Here is a 20327-nt window from a genome sequence, read left to right as displayed (position 1 = left end):
CAAATAAATAAACAAACAAAAATAAATAAAGACATTGGAAAAAAACTGAACCTACTCAAATGAACTATTGTGAAACTATACTAAAAACGTACTTGGTTTTAGTCTTTCAAAAGTAAATTTTAAATGTATTAATTTGGGATTACTGGTATTTGGAATTGTTTTATTAAGACTTTTTTTTTTTCATCTTGCAGACAATAAATACTCCATAAAAATTCTAACTAATGCTACGATTAATAGGTCCTAAACGAAAACATTTTTTAGAAAACAAAAAAGGATCAAATAAATAGCAAACCCACTCTAAAATCTATTTAAAACTGATTTTAAAACAGTCAAAAACATAAAAACAAACTAAAAACCAACTGTGAAATAAAACGTAAATTTTTTTAAAAATGATGTAATATTTTTTTACGGTCTCCCAAGCTCAGGCTCCGGGGCCCCCCGGGGATCTCGTTTGGAGCCGAAACAATGCCTCTTGAAAAAAAAGTTGTGTTTAAAATAACAATGGTCTTGTTTGTGCTCAGACTCCTATCAGCTAGCGCTTCCCAAAATGTCAGCCTCTTAACGCAGACACGCGGCGACAGGTATCGAAGGAAAGACACTGCTGTTTATTTTCCCGCCTAAATGAGCCGCGCTTGATCTGCAAAAAAGGTGCGCTCGCAGATAGACGCCCTCCGAGTTTAGCAACTCTCGCTGGCGGGCCCCCAAGGCTATTGCTCACTTGACAATTGCAGGTTCTCATCGAAAGGCGCAACGCAGGGGAGAGAGGTGAGATTGAGTCAGATAGAAGACGACTGCAATCCGGCCTGACAAAGACAGATGGAGAGAGAAGACAAAGCCACAAAGGGGAGTAATGGAGACGGGCTAGATGGCATATAAGGATATAAGGAAGACGGACTGGTGCCCATTTGGGCTCAATTGGGAGAGGGAGGTGGGGGCGGATTGTTTCCATTCCCCCCGTGGGGGGGAGGCGGAGTGAGGCGTCAAGAGAGATTAGCTGGCGTGAAGCTGGAGCAGTTTGGATTGGACAAGCGTCAAGGACTGGACATTCTTCAAGACTGCCAGGGATGGGATGTGACACGGCTCGGCAATATTCTGCTCTTAAGGGGAGTGAATAGGGGAGTGAAGGCTCGCCGGCTGTATCATTTCATCCACTTCTCTATCCTTGGTGCACTAATTGTGTAGACGATGGCACCCAAAAACATCACCTGCCCACAGGGTGCACCAAAAATACACTCTGAAGTCAGTCGAGGAGAGGCGGCCGCTGCGTGCAAAGGCAAAATGGCAACTTTTTTTAAACAGCGTTGCCTTGGAAATGCTTTGAAAAATGACGTTAATCCGTTCTAGCTAGCAAAATACAATAAAATGTATTATGTGTTTTGATAAGGCGATTAGCACTGCACGCTACTTTTAAAAACCTGGATCAAATCACAGAGAAATGATGAAAAAGTTTGCACATAGTATTGAATTGTAAATACTTTCTTTTGGTGTGTGCGACTTGGCCACTAGGTGGCAATATAATACAGTCATGCAGACAAATGAAGAAGAGTTTCACTCAACTGATGTACGTGACTCAATAGTTGGCTGGTATTTTTTGCAGAGGATAAAAAAAAAAAAAAAAAACGCGCTTCCAAGTAGTGTTGTATTGGCTGTCTACATGTGTTGCTGCACCATTAGTGTTCAAACACCCAGATTATAACAATGCCGTGTTTCGTAGTTACGAAGTTAAATTACACAATAGTGCCACCAATGGGCTTTAACGGAAAAAGCTAAGAAAGCCGATGAGTTAATGATCCACAGAATAGCAGCCAAGCAGAAGGTAACGGATGAGTCAGAATGTGCCAATAATAAAGTCTGGAGTTGGTGGACAGATGAAGTAAATGCAATTAAGACTCTAACACTTTGAAAAAAAAAAAGAAAAAACAAGTAAAACACCTCCTGTGATCGCTGTGTGACAAAATTAACTTCGTGCAGCTGCTCTGCGGGGAAATAAAATAGATAATCAATCCCAGAGGATGGATATTGTGTTGTATTTAAATACACACATTTAAAGACTTTTAAATTGGCACTTTTGTTGTATCCTCTTCCCAGTGTGTAATTATTTTGGAGTCTCCTTTCTGTTCCTTTAGGGAAATTTGGGGTCATTAAAAAGCTTCAAAAAATTCAATGTTTTGTAAAAAGTAATGCTACATCTGTCCAAAAAAAAAAAAAAATTGGGGTGGACGCAGCACAAGCGACGTGCTCGGGCAACCTTTCAACTCGACATGTGTGTCCTCAAGTCTAGTTTACAAGCTGTGGATGCAAACAGCATGAAATGCACTGAGTGTTTCTCACCTCCCACATCCCGTCGTCCGCCCTCGCACACAAACACACCACCACGCCATTTTCACATGTTGCGGCGCAGCATCTACGGTGAAAAAAAAACTGTAAGACGAGATAAAAACACTCCAAACAAACATCCACTGCGCCTCTTCTCCTTCAGCAAGCTGAGTGCATTAGTGACCCTTTTTTTTTTTTTGGTGTCCCCATGGAAAGAATCTCCTATCTGGGCTAAAAGGTTTCCGCATTTAACAAATATCAAACCTCTTGCTTGAGTCTGAGATCAGACACTGTCAGAATGAACATGGCTGTACCAATTTTATCAGATCATAATCCCGCATATGATTTTTATTGTTGTTGTTTTTCCCCTTGTCTTAAGGGTTGCTGAGTACATCTCCAACTTGCAAGCAATGAAGGTTATTTGCCGTCTTCATCTCTAAATTGACCTTCCCGGTTAAAACCGTGGGAGGTATTGAGCTCGCGCTGCCGAACTCTGATAGCAAGCCAAGCGTATGCGAGGATACGCATGTGGCCTGTACTGCTGTCCGTGAGAGAGGACAATCGATAGCGGAGTGCTCAGGTCTGGAAGGAGAAAATCAGAAACCGAAAGACCTCGAATAGGTGATCAGGTCATCATTTTTTTGTCCTTTTTAAAGCAACATTTAAACAGATTCTTTAGAAAGAGATACTGGTTTAGTAAGAGCAAAGCGAGGCAGAGAAGGTCCCCAACTAAACTCTAATAATAGTTCCTGCAGTGAGAATATAAGTAGTAGATGTTTAGAATTTGTTTTAATGTTTATAATTAACATCTATGCTAATTGTGGCTAGCGTGTTCACGGTGTACAGTAAGTTAGCACTAAGCTAGCATCTGACATGCTTTGAGTGAACGTTTAATACTCTACTGCGGGTGACGAGTAAACAAAATCTAAATACAAGTTTTGCACGTTTATGAGCAGCCTGCGTGCGTCATGTAGCAATGCTCCAAATTTAGCTAGCTCACTCCCGCTGCTTCTCGACGGTCATGCGGCGCGCTCGTCATCACTGCCTCGTTTCACCTGCTCAGGGCAGGAGAGCGCCACCACGGGAGGTCTGGAGGAGGCGCAACAGGAATGTATGACGAACGCATGTGCACGTCGCCGTGGAGAATCGATAAAATAGTCTCGTCAAGATGTCATTTTTAAGGTTTGTGGTACAAAAACCCGGCATCATTGTATATGTGGCGGGGTCATCTATTTGTCTTCCAGCGCTGTGTGTATATGTATATATATGAGCCTATCCCAGCCGTCATCGGGCAGCAGGCGGGGGACACCCTGAACCGGTTGCCAGCCAATCGCAGGGCACACAGAGACGAACAACCATCCGCACTCGCACTCATACCTAGGGACAATTTAGAGTTTTCAATCGGCCTACCAGCCATGTTTTTGGGATGTGGGAGGAAACCGGAGTGCCTGGAGAAAACCCACGCCGACACGGGGAGAACATGCAAACTCCACACAGGGAGTGGACTCGAACCCCCACCCTCCTAACTGTGAGGCGGACGTGCTACCCAGTGCGCCACCGAGCCGCCTCTCTCTCTCTCTCTCTCTCTCTCTCTCTCTCTCTCTCTCTCTCTCTCTCTCTCTCTCTCTCTATATATATATATATATATATATATATATATATATATATAAAAAAGTAACGCGCGTAACTGCACAGCTGTGCACATTCATGCGAAAACACACACATGTGGTCTGTATGCTGTTGTGTCACATGGGAACATTCCCGCCACCTCTGGAGATGTGCCAGTGCAGGAACACAACTTCATTATTTTCTTGTCGTGCCATATGCTCCCGTGGCCTGTCACATACTTGCGAGCGCACAAACACACGCCAGAACACATACTTGAGATAATTCCCATTAGTCTCTTTTACATAGAGATTGACTACCATCATCATTAAAGCTAGTCTGTTATTGTATCACATGGCTTGTTTACAAATATCAGCATGATGGTATCTTAAAGGGGCCGTAATGTACTGCTTCTGGATTTACGTTAGAGCGTGATGTTGACGACTAAATTGGCATAGTTTGATTGCCGAGGGTTGGGAAAAAGTCCAAACATTGGAGCAGAACCTGAACATAGTCTCAACCAGTCAAGTAGACAAGACAAAGAAAAAAAACAATTCGACGGGATGAAGTGAACAAAGTGAAATCATTAACCTGCTGACAGGTTGAGAAGAGGAAGTGCTGAGCGTGCGAAGGTGAAACCAAGCGATGAGGTAAAAGAAGGCCTGAGAGAGAAAAAAAACAACCCAAATATCAATAAAATGACCCGACATGAACTTCCTGTGCTGATCTTCATCTAACTGCATATCGTTAAGAGGACACTTGGAGGAGGCTTTGTCTTGATTTAAACATGCACACGCACGCACAAACACTCTCACACACACATCGGAGAAACCGATTCCATGGAGACGTTCAGTGAGCCATCTGCCAAATTAGGCCATGAGCCCACAACTTCATTCTTCTATTCAATTTTCAATTACTCGGCTGCGGGCCTAAACGTGCCGTCTACACACCGCCGCGACACACATAAATTTTGACGCGTGCGCTCAATGTTGCATCAATATTGTGATGATTTATTCATTTTCATAGTTACACTCTTAATGCTTCCATAATGGATAACTCACCAGCACACACTACTTTATGCATGTAACTGCCAAGCTGATGCCACCAGGGAACGCATGACTGATCTACATACATGTGCATAACAACATACACCCGCTTTCCTTTATGCTTGTTTGCCATAATGAATAAACTCTAAATAAAAATAAACAAGGTGGCGCCAGGAGAGGCGCCTGAGCCAAAGTGGCACCGGGCGCCCACTCTGACCCGTTTCCAAAATGTCAGAAGCAAACGCAGCAGGGAGTGCGCGAGGTGATAAACGCCAGCGGCTGAAAATGTCACCGTGTCATGTGGTTGCCATGGCGCCCGGTAAAGTTTGGCAACGGGGTGAGCGCCGCCGCCGTAGCCGAAAGGCCAAACGATTTGCTGAAGCTAATTGAGTCTGAAAGTTGTGTTGGAAGGAAGTTGGAATAAGGTGGACGCCATAAAAAAACATGTAAACTGGGCCTAGGGCAAAACAACCATAAAAGCTTTTGATTTTTTTTTTTCTCAATCACACAGTGTGAATAAATGGTCCAGAAAGATGCAAAAGAAGGAATTCAATAAGAAGACATGGATGGAAGGTTAGGTGGGCATGAGCATGGAATGAATTGTTGCTTGAATATGCAAAGGAGGGGGGGGGGGTCGAAGTCAAGTCTTGCCCAAAAAAAAAATATCGCACAACAAATAGAACTAAAAAACAAAATCAGCTGACGCAAAGGAGAAAACAGTTTGACGATCCAAAACTCAGATAAACAAAACAAAGCCATTGACATTTATGCCAACATGCAGGCACTTAAATGTCACTAAATATTTGGGAACCTTTTGGGAACATCTTTTAAAAACACACACACAAACACGGCAACTCCAGGCACACCAAAACTTAATTTAAAAAAAAATAATAATTATAATCTACACTTTTTTCGATCTATGACTTGATCATCAAGCCTGGACAGAGACCCAGAGCCACTTTCAAACCAAAAGGTAAGCAGAGCTGCACAGTGTTGAATGCTCAGATTAGAACGAGCTAACAAAGTTAGCATCAGATAACCAGCACATATATGATTACTCTCCTCAGCTCATCAGTACGGCACTAATATCAGTCTCTCAACGCATTCTACATTATATTCATCGACACAAATTAAATAATACATTAAATATATTAATTTGGGGAAAAATGCAGACTGTCCTGTATGGTGTTGAGGGAGTTTGTTTCGTCCTCTACAAAAAGAACATCTCAGGTCGCTAGCGTGTCTCCTTGTTGACTCATTATGGGAAAATGATGGGGACTCCAATGCAGTGGAAAGGATTTGTTGTCTTTGTTCTGGCCCGGAACGCTCGGCGGCAGAACAAACACTCAAAGCTGTGCCTAATATGGGTCAGCGTATCGGCGCTAAATCCCCCCAAAGCATTGGGCCGCACGTCTCGCACACACCTCGTAAGCGACGGGCGCAACACAATCACCTGCTTGAATGCGAAAAGGTCGAGTCTCGACTTTGACAAAGGCCAAAGTCACTTTTCACTCTCCTCCAATTTCCGATGCTGTCTTCCTCTTTCCACTCTGAGCAATCAGTTCATCGCCTCGACAAGTATTACTTCAAGTTTCACTATAGGGTACCGAAATCAGTCTTTTTAGAAAAAACAAAAAAAAGTCTCTAGCAGCGGGGATTTTTTTTATTTTTATTTATTGGCTGTATCTGTATTGAATGGATCAGAATATATCAAACAACTGTTCAATAATTTGGCAGGCAGCATTGACATCACAAGGGTGCTGCTAACAAAACATTGACTCGGCGCAGCTGCACAGCGCTGCATTATTTCCAGTCTATAAACCGCCTTGGCCGAAAGAGACGGAAACAGGTGTTGGCATGAAAACTCTCCGGGGGGGATGAACGTCCAGTGTACCTGCAGCTTCTCCACTGCCACCCCCCCCCCCCTCCCCTCTGCCTTTTACCAGCCAGTACTTGTGTCCGGGCCACTGGATTCCTCACGGGACGAAAAAGAAAAGAAAAAAAAAGATCTCTTCTCTCCGTCTGTCTCCCCCGAGCAGTAGCTGTTGCGATGCCACGAGGGAACAGCGAGACCAAGAGTGAGCCTTCCACAGCAAATTATGTACATTTAAATGAAGCGTTTCCTTGAGTCTGCTCGGCTCAGCGCTGAGAAAAGAGTTCAGACGGAACGGAGCTGGAACAGGAGGTTAAGAGGCTGTGCGTGTGTGTGTGTGAGTGTGAGGAATACTCTGAGTGGGAGTGTAAAACTTGAGTGGACCCCAGGCCCTCGCTTAGCCTTAATAGCTGGCTGTCCACCTCCTCCTTCTTCTGCAGTTTCACTCCCGTAGATGTTGATGATGGAAACGTTCAGCCTCCTTTCGGATCTATTTCTTCTTCTCATCAAATGCGTCAGCTGCGAGCAGGAAGTGATGTGACAGGAAGTCCTGCAGGTTTGCATTGCATGTCGAGGTGAACAGTTTGAGTAAACACCTGTGGCTCCTCTTCAGACTGGCACAATGCATCACGGGGGCCTGTTACATTATTTACCCACAGAACCCGGTTTGGGTGTCCGCTCGCCATTCATCATCCGGGAGAAATTCCCGCCAAACCTGATGAATAAGTAAGCCGGTTCCTGCACTGCTGCCACACACTTCCTGTCCTTTTCACTGCCAGCGAGACAAAGAGCGGCGGAGAGATGCGATCGTCGTGCCGACTGCACATAAATCAGAAGAAGCCCCCCCTACTCACTTAAAAAAGTCTTCCCTCGGTTGCCGTCGGAACCCGCAAAGTGCAGTGCAAGTCGTTAAAGATGCGATAAGAAGAGCTGAGAAATGAAATGTGCCCCATGAGAGATTACGATGCTTTTTTTTTTTGTATTCACACATTCACAACAGTCTCCATCATTAATCATCAAGCCATTGAGCTCAGAACCGACAAATAGGGATCTCCTCATCCTTATTCAGTCACGTTAGTGTTTCCCAATCTATGTACCGGACAAATTTACCAGTTTCACCTAATTGCTTGACATATATTCATTTCTCTTTTTGGTGACAGACAATGCTTCCATTTGATGGTACTGTACATATTTGAATGGTTAATTCATTTTTTTATTTTTGGTGGTGCGCCGGTTGTTCCTTAAAAGAGAGCAAACTAATTAGATGCCGTTTGACCTCCTGAACAGACGCTCACCTGTGTCCTTGTCTCTCTGCTTCTCCGAATAAAAAGCCAATTAAGTAGAACTTTAGATGAAAAGTAATAATCCAGTAGTAATTTTCACAGGCAGGACGAGTTTATCACTTTTTGTTATCGTTGTTAATACTAATTCAAAATTCCCGCGAAGGACAATAGAGGTTGATTTGTTTTTCATTTATAAACGGCTGGTTCTCAGAAAGTATGGTCCAGGAGTCACAAATTTACCATTTGAATTATTCCCATCGGGATTGTAAGCAACTTTTTGGCGCGCTAATACTAACAAGGCTCTAAGCCGCAGAAGTAGCCCGGATGAAATATTTGCTGTGACCGGCGGGAGACAAATCTATGCTCGGCTTTCAGGAAAATACTGTCTATGCGGCATTATCTTTTGTAGGCAGAGACCAAAGTCTCCCAGGGACCAATTGAGAAAGCGTCTTCCATCCCAGGGCTTTGTGTGCTAATTACAAGGGTCACAAAGACTGATGGCTTAACAGGGGAGGTCACAAGTTGAGGTTAGGACTGTCCGAAGACATCTTACAACCCCGGTGAAAACTCCCCTATGGAATGCGTCTCGGCTGACGAGGAAAATCAAATCAGTGAGCTGCCAGAGGGATAACCGCTGACACGGGCAGGATTTCTAGGGTACACAGAGGTCATATGAAGGGTGACCTCTCACTATATATGTTGACTCATGAGACCACCATCCTCCTTGGGCTGCTCCTTCCCAGCTTGGTAAAGAGGCGAGTGAGGGTCCTCGAGTGTTACCCCCCCCCCCCCCCCGTAATGAGGCCGCTCAATTAAAGGCTCACACATTGATTCTGACATCGACCCAAAAGGACTTTCTCCGTGGGATGTCATACTTTTCAAAGGGGAAACGGCGCAGAGTTCTGAACGTGCTCACAAAGCGGGAGGCGAAAGCACACTTTGCTAACTTGTGAGCTCAAACGACATTGACGGTGTTTCGTTAATGTGGCAGCCTGAGAGGATCGTCAAAAGTTAAACTTGGATCGCATTCGGTATTGTGATACTTTCTGAGGATATTGAGAAACACCAAAGCGCCCAACAACATGGCTAGCTTGCTAGCTAACGGCGGGCGTAATTAAACCTATCCCAGTTCTCTGCATATGTCTTCAGCATTTATTTTCCAACACGTATCATGAATTTAGAAACAAATTTCGGAATTGAGATTTACCAGAGTTGAATTGCTCTGTCCAAAACAACTGCACCAACCTGGGAAACCAACAAGAAATCAGATACCAGTATGAACACAACATAACCTTCTCTCTGAGAAACATGAATGACATTTTTCCTCGCAGTCAAAAAGCATTTCCTCTTTTTTCCATTACTGGGAAATAAATGCAGCTCAGCAAAACTAACGTGCACTCATCTTCTCTTCAATTACACTGTGAAATTTTCTTAGCCGGGTTATGCAAATTGTCTCCAGCAGGATCTCAGCACACACACACACACACACTGCCGACGTACGGTCACTCGTGCGTGACGTATAAATGGGACTCGCTATTCATCATCTTAAAGAGCACGTATTAAACCTTTAACAAGCCACACGACCTCTCGCGCCCGATGAATAAGCCAATTAGTCTTTAAATGAGACGGCGGAAAATCGTCCATTTTGGGGTAGAAATCGGGTTGGTGTGTCAATGGACTGGAAGCGTTTAACATATTTTAAAAAACACCATAGATATACAATTTATAGCTCTATTTATTGTATGGTATCAAGACAACCATTAATCACAGATGTCTGAAAGCAGTGTTGGTTTCACTTCATATTTCCAAAGAGCAGCTGGATGATGGAGCGTGACGATCATTCGTCACCGCTACGAACGAGGGTGTGCACGACCCGCCCCCCTCACCCAGAGGCCGTCTGGGTAACCTCGACCCACCTCGCCTCTCCGCGGGCAGCTGTTGCGACAGCACCGCTACCGCTAGAGCTTCTATTTCGGAAGCGGACCTTGATCTTCGACGACTTCACTTTTTGACCCTAGCTCGGTGATCAGATGTGGCCCCTCGTGGACATCTCGACCCCGAGTGTTAGCGTCGAGGGGTCAGAGCTGTTGTCGTTGATGAAGAGAGTGACGATATACGAATGATAAAGAGCCAAGAATGAATCAAAAGACATTTCGAGCTCGAAACTATTTTGGGTCATGATGATTTGTGAGATTTCAAATCTCCAAAAAAGGTGAGTCACTTGTCAAACGAAAAATAAATACAGGCCTTCACTGTTGCTTTTTTACAACCCACTTGTGATGTTTGGACCATAAAGCAACCAAATTGATAGCTTTGCATTCAAGCTCCTTCCACTCCAAAAGGAAATTAAAATATCCTCATAAAACCAGATATTTATCTTCTGCTGGAGATAGTATTAATACAACACTTTCCTTCTAGATTGAAACTTTTTGTGATTACACTTGACCTGTCTAATATTTAATAACTTTATCAATGCTGTCTGATGTGATATAGTTTCATACCACTGGGGGCAACGGTGAGTCACTGCAAAGTTGAAAATCTGAAATGGGATTTTTGTGTGAAAACCTGAAGATTTTATTTGAAGGCCTTATCAGCCAGCCCAAGCGTCAACAATACTGTTCTCTTATTTTATGAGTCCTGTGCCAAGATATAAAGTACACACACGTACACACACGAGGAAACTTGAGCGTTATTGCGGAGCTCCCATCCTCCACAGGCAGATGATTACAGTGTTAGTGATGGGGTGAAGATGAGGGTGGGGAGTTGGACAGACTGAGGGAAGTGGGGGTTAGAGGGCGTTGAGTATCACTATGATTCATCAACACACACACACTAGGCAACACACACATACACACACACAGACTCCCCCCCGGTAGTTTGGCAACTGGCCCGAGAGTGACAAGGTGACACCGGCTCTTTTTCTTTTCTGCTGCAATCAAACGCTGAGTTTTCTCTGAGCCGCCAACCGGTAGGAGGATGGGCCAAACAAGCGGACATAAATCATTCGCTTGTTGACAAGCGCTGACAAATGTTGATTGCTTTCCGCTTATCCTCAAACACCTCGTTTTATTGTCCGTGTCGGCGCTATAAACAATGAGTGGCGTCGAAGTGTATGGAGACTTATGGGTATGTATAAAGGCAGTCGTGAAACAATGTTTTCCAGAGACGATTTTAGCCGGCAATGTGTCCCATGTGTATTAATCTTGTCAAGTGTGCTACAATACTGTTATTATGTAAAACGTTAGATAGATGGTCTCAGGCTCTTATTATATATGGCGCTGGAAGAATTTTTGATATGTTACTGTGATATTCACCGTACAAACACAGGCATGTATTTTTTATCAACTGCGAAGAATAACTAATACTATTGCCGTACTGAGAAGCCGATCGACGAGCTGAGAGAATTTTGATTTACAAGTCATTAAGTTATCAATTCACCTATTCATGGATTTTTAAAAACATAAAAAAATATATTTTTGTATTTATTTATTTTAATTTTGGGCAGGGGGTAGCAATTTTTGGGGCTCCACTGTATTGCCGTCAACATGGCTACATAATGACTCGCACTAACGTAGCCACACAAGTGTCACCGCTGCCATGAATTGCTTCGAGCTTGACCTCTCACTGAACTTCAATTTGCCTTTCGACAGCCACTGCGAATTCATGTCGCGAATGAAGAACGATCCGATCCCGTCACCGCCAGACGATCATTCATATGACATAGTGGCGCCTCGCTTACGTCGGAACATATACATATTTCAGCATCAATGAGGATATGCGTCAAATGACATTAGAAGAAAACGAATTGCTGTCTGCGTATGTGATTTACACTCGACAAAGATATACAGTACACGGATGCCTACAAGCCTTAATGTACAGAAATAGGAGCGCCATACTGCGAGAGTGGTGACTTCATTTCATCCTGATCATGCGTTCTTCGGAAAATTGAGTTGCAAATTGGCAATCAGTAAACACTCACTGCAAATAAAGTTTTCCAAGCGGTGAGGATGAGAGCATAGTCTTGCATAACTTTCATACAAAAAACAATACCCTCAAAATATGTCAGTCCAATGGTTCCAAGTCTATCCTCATGTGGGTAAACAGAAGCCTGGTAAGCTGCACGAACGGTTCTGATTATTCAAAGAGGATAAAGAATATATGCCTGTGAGTATTTTTATGCTCAAGACTGGCTCATATCAAGGTAGCACTGTATTAGTAATGACTCACTACTGTGACTCAAAACAAAGCCTGTACATTTTTTAAAGGCTTCATGAAAAAAAAGTGTTGGAAATACTGGCTAATACAGAGAAAAGCGTCTTGCCTCGGCTCAATTTATTCAAATAAGCGATGAAGTTATGTCATGAAATCTCTCTGTGGAGGAGGACATGTCTAACTGTGGTATTTAATAGGCTAAATACCATGTAAGTGGTCACCCGCCTCGAAATGTCAGCCCCACAGTTCACCCGACAACCTGTGTGTGTGCTCGTAATGAGAGAGATTCTATGGCTTGCGCTACACACAAAACAGGTGGCCGGAGCTAATGGACGACTAAACACCATTTGGATCTTTTACCTCGTGCCCTCATCGCATCTGTTGCAAGATACAATCTTTTAGATGCAGTTATTGCCTTTACACACAGCTCACCATGAATGTGTGTGTGTATGAGTGTGTGTTTGAGTTCCTGAAAAGCTCAAACTGAGCCAACCACTTAATTCCTACTCAGACACATCCAGCAACAAAGGGTCAAAGCCTCTCTGAAGCTCAGATTCTACAGCCGCAGTTACGCAGTGCAGAGACATTCAAAGCAGTGGGAGGCCAACGTGGAGAAAACACACACACACACATACACGCACACACACAAACTTGAGGATCAATTTCCACGTAACACACAAACACAAGCCTGCAATGAAAGCTTAATATATATATATATATTTTTTTTTTTAAATATATATATATATATATATATACATACATACATACACACATACGTTACACACACAGTGCATGAGTAAGCGCAAATCGTTATCAAAGTGAAAGGAGGGACGGGCGGCATTGTTTCAGAGCACGAAAAAAAAAATGAAGCCCAGATGGTAATTTTCTTTATAATTAATACACATACCCTGCAGTCTTGCTGTCAAAGAGGCAAGTGCTTTTGTGTGAGCACACGCGAACACGCACACAAAAGCAAATGTGCACAGGCAACGGGGAGGTGCTGTAACAGTTAGCCAACAAGGGATGTTCACACCCGGGTGCATCTGGAAAGGTGTTATCTCGCACCTTATCCCGTTCGAGGACGCTGGATGGCTGCGTTCATCATTAGCCATTCGCACAGAGCAGCCTCTCAGCGTGCGAGCCGCCATCCTGCCTCTATGGAAAGAGGCGCATGGTGACACAGCGTGCGGCCGGGTAACATGTCATGTGGCTGTACGCCTCCGTTTGTCGCGGGAAGCAGGTGCTGATTACTAAGGATGCTCGCCCAGCGCGCCCCGCCGTGTCACACTCAGGTGTGGGTTGATCATGATGTCACAGCGGGCACCTCACCCCAAATGTGGTTGACAGAAAAAGGCGGCTAATTGCTAACGTATAGCTCACGGGAACTTTGTTTAGCATTGGAACGATTCAAGTGTAGACTGGGTCCTTCAAACGTTGCATGTTTGGAGAGTCGGTCGCAGTACTGATTTAATGTACAAAAGCGCCTTTGGGGTGGGGGGTGGGGGCAAGGTACAGGCAGCTTGTTGCAAGTGGCCCCAGTAGGGCTTTTGCTCGGCTCCACTGCACATTCAGCAGCCGGTAGCAAGGGTTATTGTTGCAGCGTAGTCGGCCGTGACTGAGAGAGTCTCACTCTGCAGAGAGTCCAGATGAAGCTATCCATGGCAAGCCTTTCTGTCACTAAAGAACACAGGTAGGTGGGCAGCCATTGTCCCTTGGGAAGGCAGCACCTGTAACTTTGAAGAGTTTCAGGCCTCCATGGACTGAGAGGATACGAGTCGAGGGTGGAGATGAGTTAGAAAGAGACACTGAGGCAACCAAAAAAAAGTCATACAAAGACATCAACACCATTGTTGATATGTTTTGTGGTGATTTGATGTCAAGTGGCATAACTAGTTCTGGAGGTTCATGCTGGTTATTCACAAGAGGAGGATTTATGTGGCACGACTCCCGGCGGCGGACCGAAAGTGAGGGGGTCCATTTTCGTTTTAATCAGCCGGCTTGTTGGTTCAGTTGGCTCGGCGCGCTCCACAAACAAAACCAAATGGCGCTTTCATGTGGTGGCTGGAGGTAGAAATGAGACAAGGAACATATAGAGACGCAGTTTGGGAAATCACCGTTTCAATAAGCTGAGTAAATAATAAGTGATGAAATGAAAAGCCGTCAGAGAGAGACGGTCTATTTTTTTTTTTTAAACGAGCTCCTAACTTCTGGGACAGACACGACAGGAACAGGAACAAGATCTCACCTCTGACTATTTTCCCCACGTCTATTTCAATTAGTCACCTCGGTCGATAACGGAGCGGCAACGGATCCGCGAATGACGCGTTTCGAGGCACAACGAAGACAAACTGACTAAAAAGAAAAATCAATGCCGTCTGACAATGTCTAGAACTGATAAAAGTTTCATCATAACTCCCCCGAGAGTGGCCCGGTTCGGAACACCCGGTGTCAACACGCAAACCTCGCAACAAGATTTTACAACCACGGCAGCTTCACACCTCGCTTTTAATTGGGAAAACATCAAGTCCTCTCACGTGAAAGCGCTCTGACATTTGGTCTAGATTACTGTCTCACTTGAAGGCTTTCCCATTAGCTAAAGCATGTCTCTCCATTGCTTCAAATTCTCTCTGTCACTTAGCGATGCCTCTGCATGTCAGGAATGCCCTTTTACCAGTAAACTGCGCTGGGAACTCAAATAGAAATTTGAAGCAATGCATATGAATGTTAAATGAAAACAAAAAACGCCCATAGTGTTTGTATCTAGCTATAGTTAATGTCTTCTAAACTGTCCTGTAGCCTTTTCAAGGATGTCCAGTGTCTTTGTTCAGTTTGTCAAGCACATCCTCAACATTTGGTCCTAGAGTCCTACACCACTTCAGTTCTTCAGATATGCCCCAACATCCTATCCTGAATCATCAAGTCAACTTCTAACTCTTGCTAGGTTTCTCTTCAAACTCAGCCTCCTGAGTTCACTGCTCTGCAGTGATGTGGGATTCTTGTAGTAGTTGTCGCGGTTGGCCCGAGGCTAACCAACCATCAAGAGCAATTCCTTCATCAACGGTCATGCTCAATTGGCCGGAAAAGTTGCTGACTTTTACAATGTACAACAAGGTTTATCGGTCCATTCTAAAGTAATTTGATGCAAGCACAACACACGGTGTGAGTTATCTCGTTTTAAAGGTCTGTGAAGTAACTGCGCCTATAACACAGGAGGGCCGAGAACATGCGAGAGCTATAAACACGTGGGAATAATAACAGATGTACAGCGCAACATGGAGACATCTATAGAGGTTTCAAATGAAAGACACTGAATGGGAAGACCTTGAGCTTATTATCCAATCTCATTTGTCTCATCTAACCTATCGAATGAAATAGCTGAACAGTTTCATCGCACGCATTCAGTCCCGCCCCCGTAAAAAAAAACAAATCCACGCTTCTATATATTTTCAAAAACAGCTCGATAAATCCACCCACCCCGCTCATCATGTCAACGGTTTGAAACAACCTGACTTGAAGACCTTGAACAGAGTGAGGCTGACGGATGAGGCTGACGGAGACCGAGGACCGGCTGGACAGTTGACCGACACTTGTTGACCTCTCGGAGACTTTCTTTAGTTTTACACTTGTTGTTTGTTCCTATCGAGTCAAAGTAACAAGACGTCACCAAGCGAGTACTGTAGAGCCTCAGCACAACCTCCTTGTGACATATTGACAAAGAATCCAATGAGGTCACCAAGCAAGTGTCAGAATGATATGATGCTTGTCTAGGTAAAGCATACAAACTATCCTCTTATTTATTATCTACTATAATATGCTCCAGCTCACCAATGAGGATAAGAGCTTTAGGAAATGGGAAGATGGAAATCGTTCAAATGAAAAGCTCCTAATAAACGACAGCCAGAACATTTCCTTGGCATTATGTGCTGACCCGTGCATAACTTCACCCCGCCCCGCCAGACATTAGCCCACGATGTCGCGTTCGGCTCCTTTCACCGGGGTGGAATAAGGACCACGGTGGAGTGAACATCACATTGCTTTTAGGGAGTTAAAGAGCCTCCCATGGTCAGATAAAAGGTCTTGCCTCGTAAACATCCATGGAGAGGGGGGGAGGGGACGTGAAGGGAGAGTCAAGCAGCAATACTGTGAATTTGAAATCCTTTGGAATGCTTTCGTTTGGAGTGTGTCGTGCTGATGAGTTTAGCGCGTGCATGCTTTTCCGTCACGTAGAAGAGGACGGGAGCGGGACCTGGCGTCTGTTGAACGTGCCTGCGGATGCGAGCTGCGCTTCATGTCATTAGCCCGCCAATTAGGAACTCGTCAGCACGCACGCTAACTCAAGCGACTTGTCCTATTGCCTTTAAGAGTGGCAGACTGCCACCATTACAACCGGAAGCAAGTTGGAAGTGGAGGCAAAAGAGGGATTTGCGAGAGCGCACGTTCCCCGCCAGCCAATAACCTCGTTTTGCTCTGACTGGAAGCCAACGCGAGACACACGGGCGTGCCTGACCTCCGATTTTCAGCTCTAAAAACTGCGGAACCTCCAATGTTGAACAAATACTTCATCAACTTTAGAGCCAGTTTTTTACCTTTACGGGAAATCATAGAAAGATGTAAAACAGGAAGTAACGTTTTGAACGTAATTGATACTTATTGTTGAATGTTTAATTTGCATATTACAATAATGAGAAATACTGTATATAGGTGCTGAGATTGTGACGAAGTGTTAAATGCCAAGCAAATGTTTCAACTCAATCTCCAAGGCAACGGCGCTTCTACCGTCTGCTGCCGACGACAACGCAGAAGACAGAAATAGTGCTCAAAAAAGTGCCTGGCTGATCTTTCATCGCGCGTTGGTGACAGTTAGCATCGCTATCGAACGGCGTGGGAGAAATGATGGATAACCCCCGCATTAGCTCAGGGGGGGGGGCAATAAACCTAAGACGAATGCGGTCCAACGAAACGCTGACGGTGTTGTAAATAACAAATGTGAGTAGGTTGGCTGCAAAAGTAAATGCATAACAAGCGTCCACTTGACCCGAGAGGGACGTAGCGCTCGGATACCACCCGGGGGTTTTATGAGGACCCCCAGGTGACCCCTGAACTGAAGTAAAAACAGCAAAACTTTTACAGGCGGAGGGGGGGGGGTGATGGCGTCAGCCGACCCTTTAATTGGATGCGAGTGACATTTGCAGAGCAGCGTGTCGTAGCGTCAGTGTCAGCGCCGAGGCTGTCGCAAAGACGCGCCGCCGACTCAGGAGACGCCGCGTTCCTCCTCGGTACACAGTCACACTCGAGCGCACACAAAAAAAAAAAAACCACAGGCGCACACACATAAACAAGTTTCTTCTAATGGCCAACTTGTGAACCGCCTCCTGGATTGCAAAATCCTTTTTTGACTGTGATACCGCTGTCACCAAAGCTAATGACTCAATTAAAACAAGTATTAGATGATCTACTTCCAAAAAATGATTTTTGAAGGTAAATGTAAACTATTCTTCTACGGATGGAAAGTATGAACAAATGAGTTCCAGGCTCAAATTGTCCCTTCCACTGTAATCATTTCTAATTGTGCATTTTTTTGATCACCTGTCATTATGAAATATGTCTATTGTATATGGTTATTGTCATCAAGCAACACTGTGTGACTTGTGTGAATGTGTGTGTGTGCAGCTGAGGCTGTATGATTAGATCAAGAGTGCACAGCAGCTGCAAGCGACACTTGGATCTAATAAAGCCCGGCGCAGAGGCTCAGTGTGTTTTCTTCAGGCATGCGGTGTAGCAGGGTGTGTATAATACCTTCTCTACCAACGCCAAATGTTGGCGCGTTGTGATCCCTCATCACCCAGAACAGCATTTTCAGCCACGGGGAAAAAGTGGACAGGCCAGGAGGGTGATGGTTTGTAATAGTGACTTAAGGCATGGTCCGGCTGTTTTTTATTTAAAACAACTGGATTACCTTGGTTACTTGAAGCTAGCATACAATGGTAAACGCTATAGGCAGACAGGCTAACAATTAGCATCCACAATGTGTGGCGGTGTTGTTACGATGGAAGCAGAGAATATTCAAACGCAAACAACGAAGCAACACTTTGTTCTCTGCGAAGCTCAACGGATATTACTGCTGTACTGAGAAGCCAAGAGAACTTTTCTACTTTAGGTTTTCTATTGTGAGTTTGAATTTTTTTACAGTTATAGTTTTCACTTGCAACTAAAGAACAGTTGAAATTTGCATTTGTGCAGCGATGGAAGCAAATATACTTCTTTCCACAATATCTATATAGTTCAAGTTTTTTCCTTGCTCTGTGCTCTCAAGGACGCTTTGACATGGCAAATAGAAACATCGCCATTGTCCTCATTGCATCACCCCTCCTCCTTTTCTCCCCACCCTTTGTTGTTGTCCGCTACTGGTCCTCAATACAACACCTCCAATACGCCTCCTCGAAGCGACTTGCTTTTGACAGACGGCGAGTCATTTAGGATCAAAAGGAAGGCGTATGTGTTTCGGTGCCAACAACATACTAAAGATAACTGAAGATGGAGAAATTAGGAACTTTGAGATTAAAAAAAATTGCTTTTAGGCTTTTCTGTCCTCAAAAAGCATTCCGCCAAGGGCTCTGATGTTGTACTTTGAACTTTGGTGACACCATTTAGCTGGCAAACACTCGAAGGTATACGCCGCCTCTTGCGCTAAGTCACCCGAGATAGACTTCATCTCACCCAAGTCCCTAATGATGACAAGCGCTTCACAAAATGGATTGACAGATTTGCTAGCATGGAGCGAGGCAGACAACGGCTGACAAACTGCATTTTTCTCACTCGCAAGACGGACGGACGGACGGACGGGAGGCTTCCTGACATTTACTCAAGGCAAAGTTGATCCCAAAAATTGACATGTCACAACGGCTCATTATCACTCGTCGCAGGACTATTTAAAAGTCACACATCAATGATAGCTTCTCAAAAGTTGGACGGAACAAGTCGCAAGTTACGTTTGACAATATTATTTTATAGTATTATAAAACGGCTACAGTCTGAGCTAATCTGGCTTCATTTCCTGCACATCAAATGGAAACCTCCTGAAGAGGTATTCTCCTGCAGGTAGGAGTTGATCTGCACCGAGAGAAAAGTGCATCCTCTCCACAAGGCCCTGTGACATGGACAACTGCTGAAGGGCTGTCCCCAACAATCACATCTTCCCAAAGATGGCCCAGGCCTGGGAAGTGAACAGCCACAAAGGGCAAGCGCCTAAAAATAATTACCAAGCCTGTAGAGATACCCCCCCCCGCCCGACCAGTACGGTAGCCATGAGTGATCATCATCAAGGCGTCGGGAGGAACTGGAATAAATATACCAGTGGGCTGATTTCAGAATGAAATAGACATCATGTTTCTCTGCAGCCATAGGTTGCTCCCTGGGAGAGTTATTTTGAAGCCCTAACAACTAGAGGGGAGGAAAACTTGTGTGGGGGAGAAAAAAAATAACTCATCTATTTCCCGTGACACAATTTCTATAGCCGCCACCCCCTCCCCAGTAGACACACACATCCCCTTCAATAACCTCCCGTCTGGTGTTTGCCAATGGACACTTATCATTGATGCGCACAACATCTTTTCCTGCATCGCCATCGATCCCCTTATTGAAACAAGCCTCATTTGCAGTCTCCTCCTTGACATTTTTTCTCGCCTCTCCTGTCTCTTCTTTTCCAAACTCTTGACAGGCTGTGCAGATTTTGGCAGTTTGCTCTCCCCCCCCCCCCCCCCCCCTTTCCCCTAATCCTTTGCCAGACTTGCCTCCTTCGCAAATATACATGGATTTTCAGAAAAAAATGCAGTCAGGCGCCACAAGGCTGTAGACGCGACTCCGACGTGTGATATGCAGTTTTCAAACTGGTAGTTAAAAACAAAAATCAAGGGGCGTAGGGAGACGCTTGCAGGTGCAGCAGCGGCAATTAAAACGACAAACATTGAGCGCAAATCGTTGCCACATCTTGAA

The 20327-nt window shown here is 44.6% G+C and overlaps 1 long non-coding RNA gene across 1 annotated transcript in view; it reads right to left on the bottom strand.

Annotated features, from left to right (window-relative positions):
* Nucleotides 1-20327, bottom strand: part of LOC147044210 (uncharacterized) — a 51735-nt gene that overhangs the window by 10183 nt on the left and 21225 nt on the right. The window contains exon 4 of the long non-coding RNA XR_015068526.1: nt 2332-2404. This is a non-coding gene — a long non-coding RNA (uncharacterized LOC147044210). The remainder of the gene's footprint in view (nt 1-2331; nt 2405-20327) is intronic.

The sequence above is a fragment of the Syngnathus leptorhynchus genome, chromosome 16 (assembly GCF_054491065.1).
Source record: "Syngnathus leptorhynchus isolate UIUO chromosome 16, UIUO_Slep, whole genome shotgun sequence".
In the NCBI taxonomy this organism is placed as follows: Eukaryota; Metazoa; Chordata; class Actinopteri; order Syngnathiformes; family Syngnathidae; genus Syngnathus; species Syngnathus leptorhynchus.
The sequence above is the reverse complement of the archived record's forward strand: the minus strand, read 5'-3'. Positions and strand labels throughout refer to the sequence as shown.